The sequence below is a fragment of the Agelaius phoeniceus genome, chromosome 11 (genome assembly GCF_051311805.1).
Source record: "Agelaius phoeniceus isolate bAgePho1 chromosome 11, bAgePho1.hap1, whole genome shotgun sequence".
NCBI lineage: Eukaryota > Metazoa > Chordata > Aves > Passeriformes > Icteridae > Agelaius > Agelaius phoeniceus.
The window spans coordinates 7083684-7094360 of NC_135275.1; the positions used below are offsets into that span (position 1 = coordinate 7083684).

The window sequence follows — 10677 nt, forward strand, 5'->3', positions numbered from 1 at the left end:
GCTTGTAGGTACAGCACTCTGAATGAGACTCAGGGAAATGGAGCAGTCACCAGCTGTGAGGAATGTGAGAAAAGCCTTGAGATAGAGAAAAAAGGAACCAAAACGAGTTTGTTTCAGGGTTCCCCACAAGCTGCCCTAGAAATACAAGGCAGCAGCACAGAGCTATGAACAGAGGGAAAAATCCTGCTGCAAAGTTTGCAGTCAGTGGCACAGCTGGCTGAGCAGTCACACAGCTCTTATAAAATTCAGGCCTGACCTTGCTGGACAATCCAAGAAATGCTGTGTCAGCTGTGCTGGGAGGTGACACTGGTGTCACAAGTGTGACACTGTGTGTTTCAGCTGGGCATGGGCAGCCTGGTGCCCTAAGCCAGCCCAGGGGTGACAATGAATGTCCCAGGCACTGGCACCCCGGGACAGGGCCTGGCCTGAGGCCACCAGGGGCTGTCCAGGAGCTGCTCCCCCAGATACAGGAGGCTCTCACAGGCTATCACAGATAAGGCTCTGTCTGCACTGCAATCAGTCCCTCACCTACTGCAATGCTCTGGGTTTGTGTCTGTTGGGTGTTTCCTTCAGCTGCTGGATGGAAGGAAAGTTCCCACCTGCCAGGTTACAGGGGCTGCTGGAGGTCCCTGCCATGCCAAGGCCACACATCCAGCTCTGGGACACAAGCAGGCTTCATTGCTATCTTACATGGAATTTTTCTTTAGGGATATTAAAACCCCACCCAGGGAACAGCACAGAAAGCAATGCAGAGTGAGCAGCAAATCACAAGACCAGGTTACAGGCTGCTGAACATTTTCCTCTCTATGATTTTCAGGTTCTCAAGCACCAGCTTAGAGATTGAAGCACCCTGCAGTCCCTCCAGGACTTCTGAACTCCACAGCATGACGCACCATTTATCTCTGCTCCCTTCAATTAGGGGCTGGAAGCAGAGAATTGGGCCCTGGGCTCATTTTTAGCTGTGCCAAACTGATGACCCAGCTCCTTGCCTATAAATCAATGTAGATGTGCTCATTTATGCTCGGTGAGAAATTGGTTCATTAGCTAGAATTACACAGAGGTCCAAACCATGCCATTTAAACTTGAACAGTGCTCTTGAACACCCTGTTCTGCCCTGGATCTGGGATTTGCTTGGTGCCTTCCTATATTTAGCATACAGTAATGTAATTGAAGCAGTAAAATTAGACCCACAAATAGACTGGTTTCTCAGTACTTAATCAAGGACCTTTTCCTAGAACTGCAGAGGGCTGAAATTAAAAGAAAGGAATGTGTGGTAATCAGCCCCATGGAGGCAGGAGGAAACCACCATGAATTTAAACTCCAAACACACACTCTGGCCAGCTGAATGTACCCTTGTTTAAATTAAATGTGGCTTTACAGTGACCCAGGCCAGGGTCACTCTGCACAAAACCCTTGAGAATGCACAGCCCACGTACAGGGAATTAGTGAGCAGATACAAATCATGGTCTGTGAATTACTGAACAATGAGAATGTCCTTGGAACCCCCATCTATAATGGATGAAGGAAACAACAGCTCCAATAACAGGTACCTCTGCAGTAATGCTAATCTGCCAGTCCTGTCAGTTTGTGAACAGAAACAGGTAAAGAAAGAAGTGACTGACAGACAAACCCAGTGTGCAAACTGCACAATGCACAAATCAGGCAGCAGTCACACTGCAGCTGGAAAAAATGGCAGGAGCCTGCAGCACTGCACTCACTCAGATTCACTAATAACAGGTCTTAGAAGAGAAACTAGAAGAATTCATTTTCTGGTGTTTTCTTCTGAATAATAGAATTTTTACTGGGGTAATGCTAAATAGGAGAATTACATTTAAAAAGAATTACTTTCTACTACCAGTTTTCATGTGATTATTAGGAAAAATGTCCTCTTTACATTCTAACCCAACAACTGCTAAAAGAATAGGACAAAGAAAATATTCTGTAAGCAGAAGCACAGTCAGACATTTAAGAAGTGCTGAAATGCTTCAGAAACTGCAAAGCTTGTGGCTGACATCTGGAGCTGTGTTTTATGGATTTCTACAATATCAGCACCCCAAGCCTCACAGTGCCAGTTAGGACATGCAAAGACTGATGCAGAGCTAACACCTAAGGAGGTATTTTAAAATGCATTTCCAAGCTGTATTTTCCAGCTTCGGTGATACCCTTGAAGAGGTCAGTGGTACCTCCCCACCTCTTCTGCTCACAGCCTGCAACTGCTCTGCAAACAGATGGAACAGCCTGTCACACTCACAGTATGCCCCTAAAAACATCCTCCAAGCAGCTTTTGCCAAAGAAGTTTTAGGACTGAAGTTCTTCCCAGATGTAGAAGCTACTAATTCCTGGAAATTTTTTAACATGGGATCTCTGCTAGATCAGACAGATAATGTAGAGAGATTAAGAGTTTCCCTGAACTAGTTTCATTTACTGCATTCCCACCCCCAGAAGATAAGGACAAGCAGGGCCCCCAGGCTCACTCCCCTCCCTCACCCTGCACAGAAAAAGCAGCACTGGGCTCTAAAACTGTATCTAAAAATCACCTACTGAAAACTCCAGATACTGAGAACTGATTATATAAAGCTGCACCAGGAAAAGCATCCCTTGTGTGGTGCAGATCTTTTCCAATGCAGGTCTACAAAACATTACAGCATAATTAGGCTTACATAAATACTAATAATTCCATTTGTAATTCAATTTCTAGTTCCTACCATTCATCCAATGATTAATATTGCTTTTACATCAGCATTACACATAGCAGGCTGATAATAGGAACAAAAGATTAGGCTGAGAAGCTCATTTGTAATGAATGGAGATGAATAATACCAGGTGCAAAGTGCAAGAGCACAGAAACTGAATGCCCCTATCTCAGAGCTAACTGAACACACAAAGGCCTCTCTCTATGATACTCACAGGTACTGGCATTTCCTAGAAGACTGAGAAGAAATAATTTACCCTTAAATTATGAAACGCTCACTGGAGATGTCAGTACATCTGAAAAATACACATTAAATAACAATTCAGAGAAAAGCACTCCAGCCTTTTAAGAAAACCAAATTACCTTCCTAGCAAGGCAGCTTTAAGAATATAAAGTGGAATTACCACCTCTGCCATTGTGGTGAATACATCCAAGCAGAGGCACAGGAGAAGCTGCGAGACAAAGCTGATGGGGAGGTGGGGGACTGTGCAGGTATTTATATATTAAAAATACAATAAATATTTTTTATCATACAACTGAAAGCAAAATGACTGTATGAACAGTGTAATATTTCATCCTTAGCCTTGCCTTCTTGGCAAGGGAGACAAGCAGGCAAAGGCTGTTCCTTTGATGAGATTTTCCTCTCCTGCTCCACCCTTTTGCAGTGAGGAGCTCAAAGGCCTTGGCTTGGAAGCAGCACCCAGGAATGTCTGTCTTGTATCTTTGAAGCCTCCTTAGGCAGCATTTCACCCTTTTATACTCCAGTTTGTTATGCAGGAGCAATCTGGGCTGCCAGATCTCATCCAGGCCTCCAGCCCCTGGTATTGCCCACTGGAGTCATAGCCAGCACACAGAACCTTCTGGAATTCATCTTGGAAATCCTGTCCTGGAGCAGGTGCAAAGGTGGGAAAACTGCCTCAGTTCACAGGCTGCTCCACAGAGCATCCAAGCCCTGCAGCTGGACAGTCCATGGCAGCCCCAAAAGCTCCCCTGCAAGCAGACCTTTTCTTCAGAGGGAGGCTCCAAGCTCTACAGGCTGCATGCCCCCCTACTCACCCATCAGAGAGGAATTACTGTTTTCAGCATCTGTATCATCATTCAGAATATTTCCACAGGAAATGAATTCCTATGTAAGCAGGAGCTGAACTCACTGGTGGACAGAATACCCAGGAATAAACAACGTGGGACCACCCCCACTAGCAGTGAATCCAAAATCCACATTGCTTTGGGGAATGGTGGCCTGGAATCTAAGCCAGCCCACTTGTCTCTCAAGTCAGCAGCACTCTGGGGCTTTTCTTGATCCAGAGCCTTTTAAAAATTTATTTATTTGATTCCATGACTCCAAACAACCTATTCCTAAAGCAGCTGATTTGTCATTCTGTCCTGTAAGAGTCAGGAGAGGCTGTAAATGCAGCAGCTACACAAAGGGTTCATCTCCCTCAGGGCTTCTCCCTAAGCCCACAGAGAAAGAGGGAGAAGGGAAGGAGCCCTGTTGCTGTTAACTTTGCTTTAGAGAGACAAGACATATTCTTTTCATGGAGTGAAAAATGTTTTTGGCTTATTCACACATCCCTTTATACAGAGTTTTACAAACATCTCATGTCTGTCCCCAGCTGGTCAGTTGTCACAGACATCTTTTATGAAAAATCCTTTCCTTAGGATTTTTTCTCCTGAGAAGCCGAGAGGCCTCAGGAACAAAATGTAACCAATGGTTATCTGCTGCTGAGGAATGCAACAGGTGCATCTGGGATTGGTCTCATGGGGTTGTTTCTAATTGTTGGCCAATCACAGCCCAGCTGTCTGGACTGTCTTGGTCAGTCACAAGCCTTTGTTATCATTCTTTTCTATTCTTAGCCAGCTATTACCAGGTGGGACATGCCTGGGCTTGTCTGGCCCTTGCTGCTGGGCCAAAGGTGGCAGCTGTGGTGTTTCACCTCAGAGACGCCTTTGGCTGGCTGCAAGTTGCAGTTGGGCATTCAGAACAAGTCCAGGCATGGTAGAAACTCAGTTTACCTCTGGTGGAAAGGCTTCAGGCTAGGTGAAGAGGAAAAGGAGACAGATTCTGCAGAGGGTTTAATCCAGAGTTTATTCCAGTGTCACAGATGTCTGAATCTTGTAACAGCTCCACAGAATCTCGACTGCATGGTCCCCGTGTCTTTTAAGCTTAGGGGCAGGGGGAGGGAAGGGACAGGTGAGCCACCAACCAGGTGGGAGGGGGGGAAGGGGACAATGACACTTGGACAAGCCAATGACCCCTTTTGAACTTTTGCCAATCACACGATGCTGGAATGATAAGATTGACTGCACTTAGCAAGGAGGCAAAGGGGAGGGGAAGGGAGAAGGTATTGCCACACCTGGGAAACTACTGGGATAGCTGAAACAGGAAATGGCATCACACTGCAACAGCCAGCCTTCTGATGAAATCCTTTCTTCTATTCTTTTAGTATAGTTTTAATATAATATATATCATAAAATAATAAATCAGCTTTCTGAAACATGGAGTCAACATTCTCATCTCTTCCCTCATCCTGGGACCCCTGCAAACACCACCACAGTCAGTAACAAACTGTTACCCTGTAATGATCAGTCAGTTCACCCCAAGTGTTTTGAGATATTGTTTGCATTCTTCTTGATGGTTTGGAATAGCTGATGCAGGTGGCAAGTAACAGTCCCAAGCTAGGAGCTCTTTCTCAGGGAAAGCAGCTGGTTTGCACTGTTACAGGGCTCTATTATCAGAAAAGGCTGGCAGCTTTCTAACAGCTGTGCCAGATCAGGTCAGAATTCAGTTTGTGAGGTTTCTGCAGTGCTGCTGCTTAGCCACCACAGAGCCCTCCACTCTCAACTCCTCCCATGATTGTTTTGCTGGGCTAATCCAGTTTTCCTTCTGGCACATTAAAACCCCAGAGTCCTGGATTTCCCCACCATTCAGACCTGCCACATGTACAGCACCTATCCTCTCAACACCTCTGCTGGGGCTCTTGCCTGCACGTTATCTGAACATGTACTTTCTAAAATGCTTATTACTAGTTGGTGTTTTATAATACTTTTCTTTTCCTGGTGCCTAATAATTGAGAAATTAATTCATTGTCCTCCTGTGAGTCTAGTGTATTATTCTGCTGTCATCCAAACACAGATCAGAAATACTTACTAAATGCTTCTACTTATTTTCATCATCATTAACAATTGCAGCATTTCCATTTCAAAGAGACCTTATACAATTCCTTTTTCTGTTTCAAGCAGAATGTTTAAATTCTTTAGTGCCCTTGAAGATAGCAGCCAAGGATAATTTTACATTTTCCTTTTCATTTCTAATTTTCTGCACTTCATTTCTAATTTATATTAACTGTGCTCAGCTCACCCTCCCCTTCCACATTGCTTTCACTTTTTTGTTCCTAATGCTGTCTTCACCACTGAACAATGTTCAGCTTTTATGAAGATAACTCTTTCCTGAGGGCAAATCACACTTTTTTGCATTGTTTTTAAAGAATACCTAATTCTAATATTGTTTTCTTACACAACACTTGCCAAGTTTAACTCAGTAAGTATTTTAACTTTGCTTCTGTTATATTTTACAGTATTAGCTGGGAGAGTCTTCTTTTTATTTAGGTTTATGTTTAACAAGGTCACAGTCATACTGCCACTACCAGTTCCCAATCCAGCTCTAAAATCCTTTGCTCCCAGATGTGCTGGGTCTGTTAAAACACTATTTCATGGTTTCTTGCAAGTCCACACTGCACATCAATCCTTCCACTCAAAGCAGCAGCACCTGCTGAGCTGTGTAACCAACCACCACCCATTTATGTTCTCAGGATAGACATTCCTGCACTGCCACTGTCCCTGAGTCCATGTGGCACGAGGGACTAACAGGTACCTGCACCCCTAGCAGCAGGTCAGGCCACTGCTGCTCTCCTTGGCAAGCACAGCACCCTCCCACTGCTCTCACTGCTGCTGGACTTACAGTTAGACCTTACAAATATGCTCCAAAAATAGGTGTGAAGGAAGGGAATTAAAATACTATGGCTGGGAAATTGCAGAGGGGGATAAAGTTAGAGCCTGAATTCTGCCCAGTGCTGATTCTGACACAGGCTGGCAGCTGGGGATTGAGATCTCAGGGGACTGAGGCAAGGACAAAAGGAAAGGCAAGGGAAGAGATCATCAGTGAAAGGAGTAGAAATCTTCTTGGGTCTCTTTTGGCACAAAACTCTTCTAGGTGGAAGCAAGTGGAAAACACAAGAATGGAAAAGGACCACATGAACAACAGCATTTCCTGAAAAGCTTTAATCTCCTAGGACCATGGCTATCTCAGGCCACCCAACAAGAAATTATTGCTCTGTCTGGTCAAACTGTTCCCTCCTGGCACCTTCACTGAATCATCCTGTGCAAAGACAAAGACAAAGCTCCTTGGGGTGGCCAAAACCAACTGCAAAGACACTTCCATCAGGCTGCTGTTAGGCCCATCAGGATTAGAAAAGCACACAGTGGGAGGAAGCACATGACACTAAAGGCACAGCTTCCTAGAGGTAAAACAGCCCCTCTGCAGCTCTGCTCTTGACTCCAGGACTGATGACAGCTGTCACCAATACCTGTGGTGACAGTTCCTGCTGCCTGTGCACTAGAGCAGCACAAATCTAGGAACCCCGGGCACAGTTACAACCACAGACAGAATTCCTCTTTGCTACCACTTAAGCCAGGAGGAGTTCTGAGAAACTGCTGCCACATGTTCCCTCCATGACTCAGTGCTTAACCAGCAGCTCTTACTCAGGGCTGGTTTCATTTTCAGAGTGATTGCAGTGTGGGGTCCCACAATCAAAGCCTTGCAGAGGGAAAGACCAGAGCTGGGCAATTGTGGCAATACTCATGTCTATGAAAACATCTAAATGTTCTTCTGGCTACAAATGAACAGGAACAGAGGCACTCAGGGATGAGGTACTGAGGAGGGCTTCTGTCCTTTGGGTCTCACTTAGCCCCTCTTATCTGAGAAAAGTCTGTCCCAAAGCCTTCAAAAGCAGCTCCCCTCATCTCTGAGACTGGTGACAGCCTGGCTTTAGCAAGCAGCCACCACTGAGGTCAGTTTAGCTGTCTGCCACCTCAGCCATGCCATGCTGTCACTCTGGAAGGGGTGCAGGGCCACTTCCACCACAAACCCACACTTCCCCTCACTGGCCATGCCTGGTGCTGGAGGCCACAGAGGTCTCCAGCTCACTGTTGACAGTGATCAGGGAATTCTGTGCTGATGCCCAGAGTTAAAAGGTGTCTCTGTGGGTAAGTTTTTCCAGATCAGCACCCTGACCCTCCATCCAGGAGAAAGGCACTGAAATTCTGTGCTCTCCCTTCCATGCAGAAGGAACTGGGAGGAGGAGGAATGAGAGTGCTTGGCATAATGGGAAACAGCTTTGAGGAAACCAAGGAGCTTCTGTCCCACTCCCTTGCTCTCTTCTGACCAACTCTTATGTTAGCCAACACAGGTAAGGCTGGATTTGTTTCCTTTCACTACACATGGAACTGAGAGACAGAACAGTAACAACCCTGTGAAGTCAAAGCTTTCACCTATCCTTAGGTTAATGGGGGAAGGAACACTAGAAAAGGAATATATTCACTTTTCAGAGAAGTCTACAATTAACTGCACCACTGAAAATTAATATTAAGCACAATTCTCCAATTCTTCTTTCCCTGCTCACACAGAAACAAACTAGTGAGGAATAAATATTTGGAATGAATCAACACAAAGCCAATATGGCACCATTTTGCTGCAAAGTGCTGCAGTCTCATCCCCACTCTGTGCTGAGCAGCACTGATCCTGGCACAGTGTCTCTCTACCACTCTGTCAGGGAGGAAAATCAAACAGATGAAAAATTAATCAGTAACTGCTTTGAGACATCTTTACTCTGCCAGAGAGATGTGAAGAAGCACTTCTGCAAAGCAGACCTGTGCCCAAGCTGCTCCAAACACCTCTGCAGGTGACTAACTCCTGATTTACACCCAGCACCTGCACCAGAGCAAGCACTTAACAGCCCTCAGCAGCCAGGCAGAGGCCACTGGTGTCCCCACTCACCACATCAAGCCATCAAATACTTCACACAGAGGTCACCCATCCCCAGCGTGGGCCAAGCTCAGCACACAACACTGGCAGAGCCCAAAAACAAATAAACCAAAACCTAAATAATCTGGTCATAGGAAAAAAACCACCATTCTCTTTTAAGTGACAACAGAATCTATCTCTTTGATGGTCCACAACCCATGACACTGTGTGTTACATCATAAATGCAGCTCTTGGATCTCTCTCATTCAGGCAAATTCACTGAAAAGCCCAGGAGCTTGATGTGAGCTGTCAGCTAAAAGGGGGATACATGCCAGCAGAGCCAGGACTGTAGAGACAACACCCACATGAGCTGGTGTGAGCAGAGCAAGGGATCCTCTAAACAGCTTGGCAGAGATTTTATCAGAGCTGGGCAGGCCCCAGTCATGGCCTGAGTCACTTGGCAGGAGCCACCTACCATTAACCCCTGCCAGCAGGGATTGTGGGTGGAAAATTACAGGTGTGTTCTAGATCAAGGCTGTGTAACAGGTCACTCTGAGGGGTTGTGCTGCAGATGCTTCACCAGGTGTCAAAGTGAACTGTAAAGGTGCAAAGCCCTTTACAGAAAATGGGTAAAACAAGCACTGCACTTTCATAGTAACAGGCTAGAGGCACCTCACACATGTATGACTGTGATCTTCCATGACATTTGCAGCTGAGCTTAACTTTCCCCAGATGATGGCCTGTCTCTGTGTGACATCCCTTACTCTGAGCCACTGAAATGAAAGGCAAATGCCTGCAGGGACTGCACCCATTCTCCAGCAGCACAGGAGTCAGAACAAAAGGCACAGCACTGAGGCTGGAGCAGCTCCTGATTTGTACAGCTCTTTTCAGGGTATTACATCATGTTAGTTCACTTCCTTGAGCAGATTTCCTCTCCAAGGTCTGGCACCACTGTGCCAAACACACTATTTCTGTCATCCCAGTAATGGGTACAAACCACCAAACACCACTCACCTTCCTTCTCTACCTGGAGAGGTCTGCCTGGGTTGCTCCTCTCCATCCAGCTGAGGGTGGGGTCTGACACCCACTGGTGGCTTTCACAAGCTCCCAGATCTCTAGGGCAGCCCTGTGGTTGTGTAAACCAGGCCAAACAGGATTTTGTGGCTCAGTCCTACAGGAAGCAGAGAGATGTGTCAGTGACACAACATAAAGAGACACAGAAAACATTTTCCAAACATCTTCCATTATTCCACGAGTGCTGCCATTCTGGAATGTCCATAGGTGAGGGATTATCGATATGATGAACAGGAACACACAAACTCTTGAGGATCCACTGTTCTCAGCTCAAACATCTGCAAACCCCTGGAAGTTTCAAACTGAGTGTGTACTCAGAAAAACTCCAAGTTTACAACTACTAATTTTTCAGAATTCTTTCAGTCCTCTCTTTAGATCCACTACAATTGATTACATCCACTGCTCCAGTTTGGAGTGAACAGTAACAAAAAAGAAAAGCAAATGAGATTTGAGCCCTTTGTTTCTATTACTGGTGTTTGTTGAAACTAATATAATAAAAATAGCCCCTCAATGGGCAAAAGTTTCTTACATTAACTAAGAGCATTACAAAGAAAAGGCATGAAACCAGCACAACAAAAGCACCTTCACTGGTTTCATTTAAGATGTGAGGGAAAGAAGAGAAACAATGGACTGGCAGAGGAAGGAAAAAAACCCATGGAAAGAAATACAGAAATTTGCATTGACTATCCCCTATACAGATTATTCTCTATGTTAAATTGAAAGAAATTACAAAAGAATTTGGGGGAAGCCTCAGAAGGAGATGGATCCATCTTAATTATGATTTCTTGATGCTTTCAACTTCTTAGGGAGGAGCATTTGTTGTATTCCCCTTTTCTATTTGCCAAGAGAGAAGACTGTATGTAGGCAGCTTCTCCAAATGCCTCTGTGTTGC

At 45.3% G+C, this 10677-nt stretch overlaps 1 long non-coding RNA gene across 1 annotated transcript; it reads left to right on the forward strand.

Moving 5' to 3' along the window:
* Window positions 1-1336: 1336 nt before the first annotated feature.
* LOC129125052 (uncharacterized) lies at window positions 1337-8157 on the forward strand. The gene is made up of 2 exons (XR_008534925.2): window positions 1337-1546; window positions 8034-8157. It is a non-coding gene; the product is annotated as an uncharacterized LOC129125052 (long non-coding RNA).
* Window positions 8158-10677: the final 2520 nt, after the last annotated feature.